The following is a 13,399-nucleotide window of genomic DNA, read 5'->3' on the forward strand; positions in this document are numbered from 1 at the left end:
AAAACTGAGACACGCCATTGAAATTACACTTCTTTTTTTTTTTATTAAAGTATCCTGGGGAGTACATTTGTAGTTAAAGCTGTTTACAGCTAGCTCTGTGATCCACAGTGCAAAATGAGTTTGACATCCCTGCTCTAAAACATCTTTGAAAATTATCCCCAAGAATGAGGAAAACAGATATTTTGTTGTCAGTCTCCAATTTTTATGTAACTTCCGTAGAATATAAATTTTAGTTCTTGCATGAATCCATCGCAATACACAGGATAAGCACTATGGTTATAGTTTTTGCAGCTCACTTTCTTGTTTTTCAGGTGTTTATGCATCCGCCTAATCTCCCTGAGACGTTTGTATTTATGTATTTATGACTCCAGTGGCTCTAGCATCTAAAATAAATCTGGAGATAATCACTGCCTTTGATGACAACATATAGTTGAGTCACAGGTTTCAGTTGCAGGGAAAAAAGACAGTCACTCCTTTATTCTTATTATGTGTTTTTTCATTTTACGATGCCCTCGAGAGAAAGCTTGACAAACCCGAGGTGAGAGCTGACAAACAGATAAAAGTCGCCTATCTGAAGCAAGATCGCAGCTCCACATGGTAGATTAACACTATGTGTGTGTGTGTGTGTGTGTGTGTGTGTTGCAGATTTAAGTTTGACAGCCTTGCAGTAATTTTCATATCTCCATTGGCTGCTGCACTGCATTCTGGGTGGGCTAGGCCCCGGTTTGGTGACCCCAAACGTGGCAGCACACTAAAGCTGCTGTGACCAAGAGATGGTCGCTCCAGTGAAGAGGAAAACAAACAGAGAAGCCATTAAGCAGAGCAAACATTGTTAGGTTTGCCTGGAGAGACCAAACTGGGCCCTGGGCCCTCACAGAGTCGAGGACGGGAGGTCAGGCAAACACCCCCCTTTGTGATGGAGGTTAGTTCTCGAGTATTCTCCTGCTACATCTTAGTTAGAGCGTCCAAACACATGCTAGCTTAAGCTAATGGAAAGCAATGGGATGTAGGGATTGCCCGACTACACTGTCAGCAAACATGTAAAGCTTCCTCCACCCTTCTTACTTAATAATTAAGAGGAAAAGTAATTCTGGGGTTCTGTTTAAAAATCATGTGCTTGCACGTCATATTTGCACACACATACGCACACGCAGTTGTCCAAAGTACAATAAAGCTTTGAGGTTAAAGCTAGAGCAGAGGCAGATAAACACGACTGTGTACAGAGAGTGTTTATGATTAACCAGCAATTTCGTTGCCCCGTGATAATTCACTGTCACAACGAGCAGTTTACGGTTAATTACATGAGCACTGTTCCTGTCATGCAACGACTGAGAGGAGAGCTACTTTTGTTTGGTTAATTTACTGTAAAGGGAAGAGATAAACGAAAGTGAAAAGCACTTGAAAAATGTGATTGGACTTGTATGTGTGCATTACACTTACGCATCTTAAAACAATGTTTACCTCACATGTCTTGATGTTCGTTTGTGCAAGTCTACATGCACACCTCGTAACGTGCATGTAGGAAAAAGCATGTGCATGTAACGTGCATGTGTGTGCTTTTTTCTTTCCAGCAACAGAGCCGTGGAGTTTCACGCAATCTTGATATCTCGCCTCAATAAGTGAAAAACAGATCACAAATTAATCAAAATATGTACAATAAGGAATAATAAGGAATAAGGAAACCTCTGATTTAGTAAGCTGCGCTGAGCCGTAAAATGTAGAATCATAAATAACCACCAACACTGGCTCTTCCGCCTTTCCACTCTTTGATGAGCTCCAGTTGTGCTTATTTGTAAGGTATTCAGCTTTGACCCAAGGTGCTAATACTGCACTCCAGTCGTGCGTGTGTGCATTTATGTGTTTGCACGTGCATGGACTTGCACAAAGTTGGTTTGAAATGGTGGCATTTGATGAGGGATTTGTGCCACCCAGACTGCACCTTTAACCAAAACAGCAATTTTTGCCACTGAACTGAGCATAACAAGAGGGCCGATCCTTCTGCAACTGATTAGATTTGTCATTTTAATAAATGTATTGGCTTAGAATAGAAGTTTATTACTCACAGTAAAGGTTAAAAACACTCCTGGTGGACACTTTTTTATAATTGTTGGTTGATTGCCATGCAGGTTTGCAGTTATGCTCCTAATAGCACAATATTTATGGCTTGCTCAACCAAAAGATTCAGAGGTAATCAGAAAGCCTCCCAGACCAACAAGCTGGTGATGTTTCCCCTCTGTAGTGTAGCAGAATGAGGACAGCCGGTGGGGGAGAGCCAAGCTCTGTGGTTGATCTCTACTTGATCTCTCCCCGAGACAGATGCCAGAAGTGTTTGTGCGTATGCATGTGTGTTTGTGTTCATGAGAGTGTGTTGTATTTGCACAAGGATTGCAGGAGCTGAAGCTGCTTCCCAGTCCTCTGATGATATTTTCATATTTTTGCTTCCCTTCTTCTCTCTTTTCCCTCTCCCTCGCGCACTGCTTTGTGTGTTGGAGGAGCAACCAGTCGTACGGCGAGCTCAGTGCTGTAGGCTGGCTGAAGATATCTCCTTACACATGTGGGGCTCTGGGGCCACAGTAACCCTTTTTGGAGCACAGGCATGCATGGAGGAACAGAGAGAAGAGAAGAGCTGGATAATGGTGGGGAGACATGTAACTAAAGGGAAGCAGAGCGGAGCTTTATATATAACACATTTTATACACAAGGGAAATTTAATGAGCTCTGTGTAAAAAAGAAAAGAAGAAAGGGGAAAGAAGAAGAGAAACTATGCTAATAATAGTGATGGTAGCTGGCAACAAATTCATAAATAGATGTATTCAGTTACAAAGAATCTGCATCACATGTTGTGGTCTCAAGGTTTGGTTATGCTTTTTGGATTCCTCTTATTCTGAGTTCTTGATCTCATTTATAGTTGAATGACTTTCCGTTTATGTGCCATTGTTTAGTTTTTGGTTGATGTTTGGATACATTTTCCCTGGTGTTTCCCTAGGCTGTCCCAATTTCTCTGGCTACGCATGTCTTCCATTCCTCATATTGAGAGAAGAGAGAGGAGGCTTGCCAGAGGAGCTATAATCGAGGATGCGCAGGTGTATTCTTTAGAGGTTTTAAAAATTCATTGTATAAAAAGGAGCAGCACAAAGCTTAAATATATCCTGTGCGAGAGGAGGACAACAACATGTCCTTTTTATGTTGTATGATGATCAGATCTATTGCATTCTCTGTTTTCACGTGGGTAACCCATTGCAAGTTTGATTATTTATCCATTTATTCAAATATACACGTATTCGATTATAGTCTGTCATCACATCAAGTATTCAGAAATAGCAGAAAATAGTAGAATTTCCTAGATGATATTAATTTCGTCATTTTTCACCAAGTAGGTTACGGTATGTTTTTGGCAAGCTCAACTTAATAATCTACTGGTTAAAACTGATTAAAAATACTTATAACTTTGAAACCATGATTGTTAGTGTGATGTGTATCGGCAACATATAGAAAATACCATATTAAATACAATGTGACATTTGACCTCTGACCTCTCCTTCAAGACCAATAGATTAATCTTAAAAAGTGATAATGATGCTACATAGAACTGTGACTATAATTCCTACTGTCATCGATTGAATTGACAACATATAGGAAATGATATATTCAAAATCTCACATTGCTTTGTAATGACTTTGTTATGTACATCACAGAAAAGTAATTTATGATGCAGTCGACTCAAAGCGAGGAAGCCTGGACTCTGTTTTTGTATTGCTTCCTTGTTTTGTCCACTCATAACTTAGAAACCAGAGGTGCTGAGGACAGGATGTGTAATTTGGGAAATGAGAAACGGTGTGTGTCTGTATTCCCTCTGTCTCGTTTATGTGTTTGTGCGTCTATGTGTATCTTTATTTTGGTAATTACTTTTCTTTGTGTCTCTTGGGCTTTTATTTGCTTTTTTTTGCCTTCCCCTGATTGTTACCACCTGCTTTTAATTGTTTCCTCCCGCGTGCTGCCCTCACCTGTGTCCTGTTCCCCAGTCAGTGTGCCGTGTACGTACAGTCCTGTTTGCCAGTCTGTCCGCTGCGGTCTTCAAATCTGTCTCCACTTCTGAGTCTTTGTGTTTCTGGTTTCAGTTTACTCTCCTTGTTTGGATTTTTGTTTCCAGCTTGGAAAAAAAAGTTTATCTTTTGTTTTTGAGCCTTTGTGGCACTAAGTCTGCCGTTGTTGCCAGTCATACGCTCAAGTATTGTAGGAGAAATTTGTGGTGCTTGTGTTTTAATTTTCCATTTCCAATGATAATTACTTCTGCTTTACTAATATACTATTTCGGATGTTTTACCGCGTCATATTAGATCAAACACCAGTATCAACTAATGCATACTGGTAGTCATTTTAGGGAGTCGTGAAACTTGTGTATGCCATGTATGTGCGTATTTTTTATGTGTTTATTTCTTGATGCTGGTAGAACTATATGTATTCCTACCAGATTTTTCCCGGTTTCATACAGACACATGCTGGTGTTTGAAGGATAATGGGGGAATCTCGAAACAGTGAAATAGTAAAACACACAAGAGTGATCATATACCCTGTATATAAAGAAATGAGGTCATAAAGAGGTCAGAGGGTGCTTTGACGCAGACGCAAAAACCTGCAGTTTGTATGAAAATAAACAAAATTAGACTCCATTTATTCTGAGATTAAACTGACTGAGATTAAAAAAGATCATAAGAGGGGCTGGAGGGCCATAAGATTACAAAGGCACCTGACCTGCCATTTCAGTGAGTGTGGGAAACACACATGAAAGTCCCACACACATTGTTTTATATGCACAAACCAGTTTGCAATAAGCAAGTACTATCAATAATTATAAATGTAGTTATAAGGATTTTAAGCAACGATTTAAATCACAGTGAAGACAGTGTTTAATGGGTGTAATAATTATATGTGGTCATATAATAAATTCCAACAGCTCCACAATGTTCGTGCCATTTTCACTTTCACCAAACTGTATTTAAATCTTTGTCCCTGTTATGTTTTCATGTCTTCCAAAAAAAGAGTGTTATAAAACCTGAAAACATCCACTCTCACTGCTGTCTGAAACATTAGTTAAGGATTAATCTTCCATTTATCAATGTCAGCCTTCTTGGCCGAAGCATGAAGCATAAACCGTATGTAAAGGTTCAGCGACATGCTACTTAAAAACACTTGAAGAAGAGAGAGTTTGTTAGTAAGTTAATTTGCACAGACATTAGTTGATTTCATTATGTGATTACATTTAATGTTACATAATCTTGAGTACATAAATGTTTGGATGGTGTTTAATTCTGCTGCATTATTTAGCATTACACACTCACACCGGTATCCAGATGTTCCCGTGTCATCATCAGCAGGGGCCCATAACCCATGCCTTACTGAGAAGGATATTACACCCTTGCATGCGGTTCCTCATCCCCACACAATCACTCACTGTATATTCAGAAAGAATTCCATGGAAATTCCCATAAAGTTAATGACAGAGGGGGTGGCGGGTGGGGTAGGAGAGCGATACAGCAGGGGTGAGGGGGAGAAGGGTCTTTTGAATTGTAAAAATAAATAAACATGTTTGGGCTTATAGCTCGGAGCATTAAACCTCACAGTGAGAATCTTTCCTGGCAGAGTCCCAGCAGGAGATGAAAGACAATCCCACTTTAAACACAGGCGTAGGAACGTATCATTTATCGTTCCCCATTGTGGCAGGTTAAAGCTGTTATGATCTAACAGCAAAGGTGGAGCTACCGCTCTTTGTGTTTCCAGAAAATTCAAATACAAATACTTTGAGCCTCTACTGTATGCACTCCTAGTTAACCGGGGAGGAAATGTGTTTCGTTCTAACATCTGTGTACACATCTGGTGAACGATTACAAACAGAAAAGCAACCAACTTTATACGGAATTAACCTTACGGCAACAGTGGGTTTGCTAAACCATGGATCCAAACCTTGTTCAGATTTGTTTCTCCTTCTGTAATCATCATATAGTAATAAAAAGTTGACATAAGCAAATGTTAGACATCAGATGCCATGCTGAAAGTTAACTTTAAGGAAACTTATAGGCAAAGTTGTAAAATTTAGAGCTGTGTATGTTGTTGGTGGGAAACCTCATGGTGGATGATATTTGGTCAAAGCCCACATCAGCTCACATGAGTCAGAGAACATCTGTTCAGGATGCAACAAAGATCTCTTCAATATTTAAATCATTAAACTTATGGCCTTCAGTGTGGAAGCAAAACTTCACAATGGGGTGTATTTAATAAGCTTGCACCGGCATGAATCAGTAAACCCAGTTTCCTGAGCAATTAAACATAATGTTATGCAAATGTTGCCACACTAGGTAAAAGTGTGGCAATGGTTTGCAGTCTATATAGCAAAAAATGCAACTGTATCAACATGAACATAATATCACCTTAGATCTTTTGATGCACCTTCTATTTTCCTCCCTTTTTTTTGTTAATGAGAATATATAGTATACCTGAAACATGCACAATGGAAATGCCTGAATCTATTTATAACTCATTATCATAAAAAGTGCAAATCACATTGATTAAGCTGTCATTAAAATGTGTTCAGAATTTGCAAGATGATGATGATTCATTGCTGAAACACATTGATCTTCATTACATAATCTGCGTTCGGTATGTGTTTCTGGGTATCAGATTAATACCATATTGAAAAGCAGTTTGACTGCACACCACTACCTTCGTCTTCATTTGGCTGTATCTGAACTGCTAAATGTGGCTTAGAATTGTATCAACAGATACTACCAGCAAAGCACTGAAGAAACTCAGTCCTGTAATATTTGACTCTGATGCCTGATACTCTAAAAATTGAGGCAATGCATCACCCATTTTGCTGGATGGATCTCTTCTAGAAAGTAAAATTGGCATATAAATCTACTCTGAATGAGCCCACTCAGTAAAATCCAACTTGCTAATCGTGACATGCAACGCAATTATCACGCCACACGCACATCAAACACAAGCATCAATCACTGTCACTTAGTGCCATAGATTCTCCAGCATGCAGTAACTTTATATTTTCATCAACAGTCAGAGGGTTAAAGCTCTCTTTACTGAAGCTCCTGTCAGTGTTTCCAAGGTTATTAAAAGTTTTGAAAGAAAGGATAGTTAAGCCAGCATTGCTAATCAAGGAAAGGAACTGAGCTACATCGTGGGCTGCAAGTCACACTGAGTATTATGTGAATGAGAGCATAAAGGCTGTGTGAGAAACATGAAACAAATGTGGGTTTAGAACTAACATAAACTGACTGAAAGCTGAAGTCAACAGAAACTTGAGCATTTGATCAGTGAGGCAGTGCTTTGCTCAGCTCAGGCAGTCCTGTGTTGTGGTGCCTTTCAGCATTGTTGTTTCCAGCTTTACTGTTTTGGTGCAGTCTCAGTATATCAATAATACTGCTTTTGAAAGATACCAGCTTCCAAAAGACTAGAGTCTTTAGGCATTGTCATTAAAACAAAGTTGGTACACAGTCCAAAAGCTGCACACACTTCTCACATGTATTGCAACAAACAGGAGACAGATGGGTCCTCACTACTGGAAATACTAGTGCATGGGAGGGTGGACACATGGGGGACATACTGAGTTGTGTGAATTTCCTGCTCTGTCCTCATGTGGGTACATGAAAGTGCATTTAATGTCCAATCGCAAACATGAAATGTGTGTTCTCACATACAGCTCTGAAGTTAAATTCTCGAAAAGTTCAAAATCAGGCTAAATGGAGTATCCATACTCAATCGTATTGTTTATTATAGATTCATAATAGATACTGTTCTGTATCTGTCCCCATGTAACCAAGGAAATTAAGCAGTTGAGGGCAAACACAAAGCAAACTTTTGTTTTTGCGAAGTTTTGCGAAGTGTGGAATATTGCATCGTTTTCTGTGATACAGGCCTATCAAGAACCAGACTATATTTTGGAACAATATCTTTACACAAGTAGAAAATCATCTTTTTAATAGTGATTAGAATTAAACCAAGCCCTAACCCACTTCCATAGCCACAGGCTCAGATTATTGATGCAGGAGTTTAAGATACTTCCGGCTGGTGGCCTTTTTTGTCACCGTACTCCATATGTTCATCTCTCATTAAGCCTGCTTTCTGCTGTAACAGGCCTGCTATTCATACAGATAAGAGGCCAGTGTAATCGCAGCGTGCTCCCGCAGTCACGGCACGGCCGCTGATGTTCTGCCAGCACACAATCAAGATGCCTGCTCCAGATTATCGCGCTGTAAACAAACTGGTACCCCCACCAGTTCTCTCCCTTAGAGAACTGTCAGACTCTTTCATTTGCTGGGATCAGCGTTTCCAAATGTCAACTGGTCTTACTACTTACTGACAAACTGTGTGTGGGACATAAACAAAAACACAAAATCCTGTCCAATCAGTTCCACTTCAGCTGATAAATGGATCTGTTTTTTTTTTTTTCAATTATTCAATAACAATGAATATGATTACATTATCACACCAGTTTATTTTGCTTGGCGCTTTCGAATTCATGCCTTTCATTTGTGTTTGTCTGGGGCTGTAATTGCCGGGAGAAACTATTAATTTAAGTGCTCCTCCCAAGAAGAACAACCAGGCAGTAAAATGTCTATTTTTTGAGGACTGTAAATTGTAAATGAGAGAATACATGAAAGCTGTTTTTTATGACTCCAATGTCTTTTTTTTTGTTTTTGCATCCAGCTTTTAATTAAAGTACAGAAAGTCTGGAAATTCAAAACAACTGCTCTTCTGTCAGTAATGCATATGAAATGCTGACTGCAATATTTCTTTGTATTCTCTGTATTTATTTTGTAGACGCTCTGCACATATGACCTTTGCAACTATGCAAAGGTCCAAAGTCTGTATAAAGTTCACATTCTTACATAACACTGACCAAAAAAAACAAAAAAAAAAACAAAAAAAAAAATACAGACAAGCAATCCATGCAATCTCTGACAACATGTATCAAGACAGAAGAACTCTGTGCTAAACAGTGAGGTTATGCCTGCATGTGGGAGCCCAGAAAGCCAAGACTGCAAACCAAACGATGCTGGTATGAAGGAAATCGATACTTGAGTTGAGATAGCCTCTATGTGCACAGCTTTTTGGAAATCAGATCTTCCAATATTTACTCAAGCTAAAGCTGCCTTTGATAGTTAAAGTCTGGAGTGACCTAAAAGAGATAAATTGCATGGAGTGGCGTTGACAAGTGAAATTATGATGAATGACCCAGCGACACATGAGAAAGCAACTCCAATGGAGAGCAGCTGGTTAAAAGTATGTCTTCTGACCTCTAGTACTATAATCCCATCTTTTTACACATTCTATATAATTTGCAATTTTTATTTTACCAGCCAATAAAAACGGAGTAACATGCCAATAACGTCTGCTTTTGTTGCTCATGTCGCAAGTTCGAAATCATTTTGGTAATGCAGCAACTGCAAATTAATAATAATAACAACTCTTTATTTTTTCAGTTTCTGAAGACAACACTTCATGGAAAAGTTACATTTAAGACTTGTTTTATCAGGATGTAGTGCAGGTGTCTCAGAGGCCTCTGGCTGAATGTGTGAGGTCGTAGCTTGTAAAAGAAGCTAACCTGTGAGGTTTTGGATCAAGTTATTCCTTTAACTCCCCCGGGCCATGAGCCTGCATGCCAGAAGATCTAATCAGAGCGCTGGATGGCTCGAGAGAAAATAGCAGAGGAGTTTTTCAATAATGAAAAAAAAAAATCATTGTTTCTCCCATACTGGTGATGCCAGCTTCTCCACACAGGAGTGAGAATAAAGATGTGTGAATCATAAAGTAGTAAAATGTTGTTGTATAGTTTTGCATGCGTAGATTTCATGCCTTTAAAGAGCCACCATGATCTGTAAATCATAACACACATGTAAAAGCAGTCATTTTCATCTTGCATTACAAAAAAGGAAAACATTGGTAGATATTTATTTAGGTTTTTATGCAATAGATTACATCGTGCTGTATTTAATCACACCTAAGTCGTCAGACAAGAAAACTAAATAAAAAAACAGATTTACAGATTTCCCTCCAACCATGGCTGTTTTTGGTTTTTTTGTTGCCCAGATTTACACTGACTGACACCGCTCTTTGTTTACTCTCCCACAGTTCAGTGTCTAACACAAAAATGCAGGACCAGAATTTAAGGCTGACTGTCACGCCTGACCTTTGACTGCATAGCATTATTGGAAGGGATGTAACTGTCTTCAGTAAATCTAGCTTGTCTCCTCTAGTCCAGTGGTCAAGCAAGGAGCTTGGCGTTCTTGTGAATGTGGGAGTCAGAAGAATGGGACAGCCATGATGTTTTAACTGTCTGGATGTGTGTGCTCAAAAAACAAGTCTGAGCTGCCTTGTTGTCCGGTCACACACTGACCTTCTTCAGATTCTTATGAAACTGCCCGACAACCTGGAACTGCATGGTGAAGAATGGATAAATGGGGCAGTAAGGAAAGAAAAAAGCCAGGTAGCATTTAAAAAAAATAAAAATAATTCCATGCAATCCAGTTATGTATTAGTGTTTTCCATGAAACTGTGTGGTGGATCATTCACTTCCTGCTTCAAGGCTTCCCAAACACACATCCACACACAAATGCCCTTACCTTAACCCCTGGATGGGTGCAAGCTGGGAGGAATTTTCCACGGTGTATTGACTTGGGAAAGTAGTGAGTAAGAAAAGGATGACACAAAACTGAGGATGACATACTGCATCTGTAAATCTGTCTCCTTTATGAGTACCTCACAGAACAAACATGCAACTTAAAGAGCTCTTTTGGAGCCTCTTGAAGCCCTTATAGTAATAAACAAGGCAAAGTTTTCTGATCAATCTGCACCCATTTCTATTTCCATTATTAACAAGTCAAAACAGGCTAATGACACAGTAAAAACACCCCGAGGGCGCAATAACCCTGCTACCACAGACGTGATTTCACTCTGCTCTGTGCTGCCTCACAAAATAAATCTTTTATCAATTCTAATCAACATTCCTGTATACTTTTTTCTCACATCGTCTTTGATCTGATATGTGGTGATAAAACTAGCTTCGAAACCTTGAGCTGGATCAAATTACCTTTTAGTTTCTCCTGAACTTTCCCTTTGCTAAAAGATCAGGAGTTGTGAGACCACCAGAGCAGCTGTGATCCATGATTTGGAGATTTGGAGATAAAGCTGCGGGAAGTGCTAAATTTTCAGCTCATAACCTTTTTTGACATTGTCTTAGATACGGTTGCACTGATGTACAAAATCATAGATAATGAAAATAATGAAAATTAAAGCCACTGTGTGTAGTATTCCAAGATTTGGCACCATTTGCACCCCAGGTGGTAGAATCAACATTGACTCAAATGGATTTAAACACAAACTGACTGGATAAGTCACTCCTTGATGTGAAGAAACAGGTAGAAAACAGAAATTGTGCTAATTTCACTCAAAACTGGTACAGATTTTCTACCAAGGAAAGAAAGACAGTGAAAGTCAAAGGGAAGGTTTGCAAGATTGATAGTGAGACTTGCTATGACGTATGGTTTGGAGACAGTCGAGCTGACAAAAAGATTGAAGGCTGTCCGGGAAGTGGTAGAACTAGGTGCTAAAAGTTTTGTTCAGATTGACCAGAAAGTACAGATTTAGAAATGAGTATATAGGAGCTCGAGTTGAGGAGTTTGAAACCAAATTTAGAGAAGGAAGGCTGAGATGGAAGAAGATGAACAATCTTCAAAACATCCAAAAAAGACTGAAGATAAAATCTGCTGAAGATGAAGAAGAAAGAAGAATCAAAAAAAGGAGACGCAGAGAAACAAGAAGTGCAAAGCAAAAGCAAAAGAATCTGGAAAAGGAGAAATGAAGAAGCAGAATCAGAAGAAGCAGCTGAAAAAGAAGAATCAGAGGAAAAGATGAGAACCTGAAGAAAAATCTAAAGAAGAAGAAAAGCAGAATCAATATTACAGGAAAGGCTGGAACAACTAAAGGAAACAATATTGTGCAAGTGCAGTCTAAGATTAGTTAAACATTAACTCATTTAATTGCGTTCGAGGTGTTTTAGAAAGACACAGTATTTACTTTCACATCAACAAAAAGGCCCATTCAAGTACTGTGAGACTTAAACACGATGTAACGCCCAGCCTCCAGGCACTGAAAATGTATAAAGGCTTTTAGATATCAGTTACTTTAATTAGCACTGAAGTCATGGAAACATCTAATAGTGTACTGAATGATAAGTTTAGTAGATTTGGTTAAGGTTCAACTATGTCGTCAGTCATCTATGGGCAAAATAAGGGATTTAACCAAAACGTTTGCATTCAGTTGTTATAAGAAAGGAAGCGACTGAGAGAATAACAATAATAATAGAAAAAGTATTGCACACTGTCTCAACGTGTCAGACAGTCACTCCTTTTATTTATTGCTTGCAGTGGTTCAATCAGAGGCAACGCAGGAGAGTGCAGTGCACAATCCTTTTATGATCTGAGCATTCCTGCCGCTTAATGTCAATACACTCTGTCACGCTACATGGAGAATGTAGAGGGGCAATTACATCCATTCAAATGAGACACATCCCCAAGTCATTTACCTGCTTTCTCGCATCCCAGCAGCAACACTTACATCTGTTCAACTGTTTGAGATAATCAGCTCCTTTGGAGTGCACACGAAAGATTAGATGAATCCAAAAAGCACTCGCCAATTACTTGTCAGTAAATTGCTGAATGGACATTGATTAAGTTCAGGTATACACTGGTAGCCTGACGTTTCTTATAAACAGCACAAACAAACCTAAAAAACATGCAGCATGAATAATTTCTTTGGTGAGTGATGCTGTGAGTTGCTCTGTATTATTTATGTGATTTCATCAAAGCTATGTAGGTGGTATTCAGTATGTGTCAAATGAAGCTTGCAGGTGAGGCCTAAAATCAAGTGACTGGCAACATAGTACCCTAAAAAAAGTAAAAAAAAAAAAGAGGCTCGAAGGGAAACTGTGGAGCGAGAGGGCGTGAATTGGGCTGAGATAATTGGCACCTTTGGGTCGTACACAACTCCACAATTAGTCATATTTCAACACACATCGACTGTATTTTAGAGTCTAAAATGTGGCAATAAAATATCACTCAATCTGGATGATGGGCAGAGAGGACAACTTAAATATCTGCACAGAGCTTCATGAAACAACAGGAATAATTCAGGGATAGGTGTCGCAGAAGCCTTTGATTTACAACTATGTATAACTTCTTTAATGTGCTTTGATGTGAGAATATTTAAAAACTAAGCAGACTTAGAAGTTAGGAAAAATGTCATCATGTCATGTTATTCATTAGCTGACTTTGTGAGAAAGTTTGGATTTGCATTCTTGACCATAGTTATTGAAATAGGAACTTAATTC

This window comes from Pundamilia nyererei, unplaced genomic scaffold (genome assembly GCF_000239375.1).
Source record: "Pundamilia nyererei isolate P.nyererei 1_Seehausen unplaced genomic scaffold, PunNye1.0 scaffold00003, whole genome shotgun sequence".
Classification (NCBI taxonomy): Eukaryota; Metazoa; Chordata; class Actinopteri; order Cichliformes; family Cichlidae; genus Pundamilia; species Pundamilia nyererei.